This window comes from Lipotes vexillifer, unplaced genomic scaffold, assembly GCF_000442215.2.
Source record: "Lipotes vexillifer unplaced genomic scaffold, Lipotes_vexillifer_v1.1 scaffold173, whole genome shotgun sequence".
NCBI classification, from domain to species: Eukaryota; Metazoa; Chordata; class Mammalia; order Artiodactyla; family Lipotidae; genus Lipotes; species Lipotes vexillifer.
Window position 1 is genome coordinate 374701 of NW_006770924.1, and position 2853 is coordinate 377553.

The 2853-nt window shown below is 37.4% G+C and overlaps 1 protein-coding gene across 1 annotated transcript in view; it reads right to left on the reverse strand.

Annotated features, from left to right (window-relative positions):
* Positions 1–2853, reverse strand: part of ACVR1 (activin A receptor type 1) — a 76522-nt gene that overhangs the window by 70004 nt on the left and 3665 nt on the right. The gene's annotated exons all lie outside the window — the stretch shown is intronic.

A 2853-nucleotide genomic window follows, 5' to 3' on the forward strand; every position in this document is an offset into this window, starting at 1 on the left:
TTTCCCTATCGTATGTCGTCTTTTCACTGTTTATAAAATTAATTTTAAAAAATTTTGCATAACAGGCATTTAAAGTTACATTGAGAAGAAGAATAATAATATTTTTGACCTCCCAGTTTCAAAAATAAGCCACATCCTACCACTCAGTTCCAAAAATAAGAAACCTTATTTCCTCTATTCTGCCCATTTTCTTCCTGATGTATTTTAATGAGAATCCCAGAACTCACATCATTTCACCCACAAATTCTTTAACAGATAAGGACTTATTCTAAACATAACTATAAAACCAACATCTCACGTAACATAATTAAAAGTATTCCTCCTCCAAATATCATCTAAAAGCTAATCAGTGTTTAAATTTGCCCAGTTTTCAACAACTATAAACATCCCCCACTCCTCCCCCTGAAAATTGCGAGGAGAATGGGGATAAGCACGCAAAAAGAGAATTGTTTTTCTCTCCTTTCAGTTATCATCCATCAGTAGTGGTGCGGTGTTGGGATTGTGGTGGTGTGGAGAATACTGTGTGTAATGTGTGGAAGACAGCAAATGCCTAACTATGGCCTATTCAAATACTATTGCTGCCTGCTGTTCTGGAGAACCTAAATTTTCTGCGTGGAATAAGGGAGTTAGAGATGTAATTCAGATAAGGTTAAGTAAGAACCATATAAACTGAATTTGAATTGGAAGCAACAGTATGAACTCACTGAGTATTTTATACATACATATTTCCTCTGTCCACTAAAAAGGCCTAGAAACGATGACCTACCCAGTAGCAGTGAGCATTCCAGATACCGAGACTGTGGGGTTGAACTACCATTTCCCACTAAAAGAAAGAGCACAAGTTGAACTGAACCATGAGGATGCAACCACCAAATCCAGCCAGTTGGAAATTAGAGGTCGAATGGCTGAGCTCTTCAACAGATAAACTGTAAGAAAAGGAAAGGGCTGGAGGGGGAACCTGAGGTTTAGGAGACTTCAAAGACCTAAAAAGGTGTGCAAGACTAAACTACAGTGGCTAGATATGCACAGGCAGATGATAAGACCATACAGAAAGGCAACGAAGCAATTACTATAGAAGTCAGGAAAGTGGTTACCTCTAGAGAGAGAGAGGGACCATGACAGTCATGGGACATGCCAAGGGGCTCTAGGGAGGCCACTAATACTCTCTTGACCTGTGTGGTGGTCACAAAAAACATTTACCTTATAAAATTAACTAAGCTATGTATACTTTGTGTGATATCTGTGTCTGTGTTTTACTTTATAATAAAAAGGTAAAAGGAGAAGACTAAAGAGGAATGTGTGTTGTTCAAAAAAAGATGCAGACTAACACACACACACATACATACACACACACACACACACACACACTCAGAGGAAGTAACAGCATTGCATATCATACATATATGCCAAAAATTTGCCCAGGTTTGTGTTACAAATAAGTTTATATAATAACCTTCTGAAATGTCAACTGTTTTTTACCTTCAGACAGGAAAATTGTTTTTTCAAGTTACAAGTTTATTAATTTTGAATAGAGAAATAGGCTTCACTTACCTAGTCATTATCAGAAATCAAGTATTAAACTAAAAAAGTAACACAGCATCTTATGATAAGTTGGTCCTTTTTCTCTCCCACTTCAATTACATAAATTTCATGGGTCAAGGATATCAAAAGACTGGAGAGTCCAGATCAATGTTTCCCAAACACTGCGCAACCTTATCACCAAATAAGAAAAATTAACACCATAAAATTGTGAAACCTCCCTCACAAAACTTATCTAGACATTTAACACAATCCCAATAATCATACTAACAGGTTTGCTTCTTAGCAGGGAGGGAGTGGTGACTACATACGATAATTTTAAAGTTCATATATTTTTTTACAAACCACACACACACAAATGAATATGAAAATTCTGTAAAATGAAACTTTAAAGTTCTGTAAAAGGGAACTTAAAATAAATATGAAAATTCAGTAAAATGGAATTACCCCTACAAAAGTAAAAATAAGTATTAAGCTCCAAGAGTTTAAGAAAAACAGTGTGATCCTACTACACACACAGGCAAAGAGATCAACTAAACTAAATGGATATCCCAGAAATAGACCACAATGTACATGGGAATTTATAATACAAAGGAAATCAAAAGGGAAAATTTGGGACTATTCAGTAAAATTGAAATGACTAGCCAATGGGACAGAGACTGCTTATTTTCCACTAAAATTCCTTCTCCACTTCTTCTTGGGCACATGCTGACCAGCACGGACTGCATTCCCCACACTCCCTCACAGCCAGATGTGCCCACAAGACTATGTTCTCACCAATGGAAGCAGGAAGTGACATGTGATCATTTGCCCTGAACTTTCTCCTTCGTCCTTCACATGGAGGGAACCCAGCTATGGTAGCAACCCAGCTATGACCATGCAGATAACTACAGTGACAATTCCTAGAGCCACAGGACAGAAGGAACCTGACTCTCAATGACCAGTGGATACAGGCAGTTCTGCTGACTTGCTTTGCTCACACTGGAACTGTTAAGTGAAGAAAAAAAGTCAACTCCTCTGTTCTTTGAACCATAGCATATTTCAGTCCCTTGGTTACAGCAACTCAGCCTTACCCTAATTAATAGAGCACCTAGAGAAAAGTTAAGTTGGATTCATACCTAACATACCAGATGGATCAAAGATTTAAGCCTAAAAAAAGAACCACAAGACACTACAAGGAAAGATAAGTTTTTAACTCTAAGAATGGAAAAGGTCTTTTAACTGTATTACAAAGTCCCAAAGCCACAAAAAGGCTAAATATATATTTATCTCTATAAATATTATGGGGAGGCGGTAGAAGCCAGTGGGGGGGGG